The following is a 797-nucleotide window of genomic DNA, read 5'->3' on the forward strand; positions in this document are numbered from 1 at the left end:
AATACGATTAATTTTGATTAGTAATCTTACCCTCCAACCAGGTTCCTTCTTCACCAAACTCGAAACACGTACCTGCAAGGATTTAAAGAAAGATGAATTAAAAACAACATACTCGAAAAACACATATTTAAAACGGATAACAACATGGATTAATAAAAAAATATGAATTAAAAACAACATACTCAAAAACCACATATCTAAAACGAATAACAACATGGATTAATAACTTAACAACATGAATTAAGAACATACTCAAAACGAATAACAACATGAATTGATAACAACATACTCAAAAGCCACATATTAAAAACCAAAAAGACATCATGACCAGAATAACAACATGACAACATGAATTAATATCATACTAAAAAAAAACACATATTCAGAACTCATAACAATAAGAATTAATAACATGACACCATGAACTCATAACAATATACTCAAAAAAATAACTAAAACGAATAACATCATGAAATAAGAACATGCACAAAAAAATCACATATTTAAAACGAAAAAGATAACAAAGCAAAAAAAAAACATATTCTTACACATATTCTTAACATCTGTATATCATGTATTACTGTACGCATGTTCAAAACAATGTGTAGGTGTGTATATATTTTCTTCAAGTGGGCATTGCAAGTGTATTAGAGGAGCCAAGTGGGACATTTGGTATCAGCTGATTGCTTGAGTGAGTTGCAAGCGACATGCCAGTTGGGTATGGTATGTTGATCGAAGTCGCAAAGTTGCATGGCGTTGCTGACGGGTGCATGACTGTATGGTATGTTGGTGTACAG

The sequence above is a fragment of the Penaeus monodon genome, chromosome 32, assembly GCF_015228065.2.
Source record: "Penaeus monodon isolate SGIC_2016 chromosome 32, NSTDA_Pmon_1, whole genome shotgun sequence".
In the NCBI taxonomy this organism is placed as follows: domain Eukaryota; kingdom Metazoa; phylum Arthropoda; class Malacostraca; order Decapoda; family Penaeidae; genus Penaeus; species Penaeus monodon.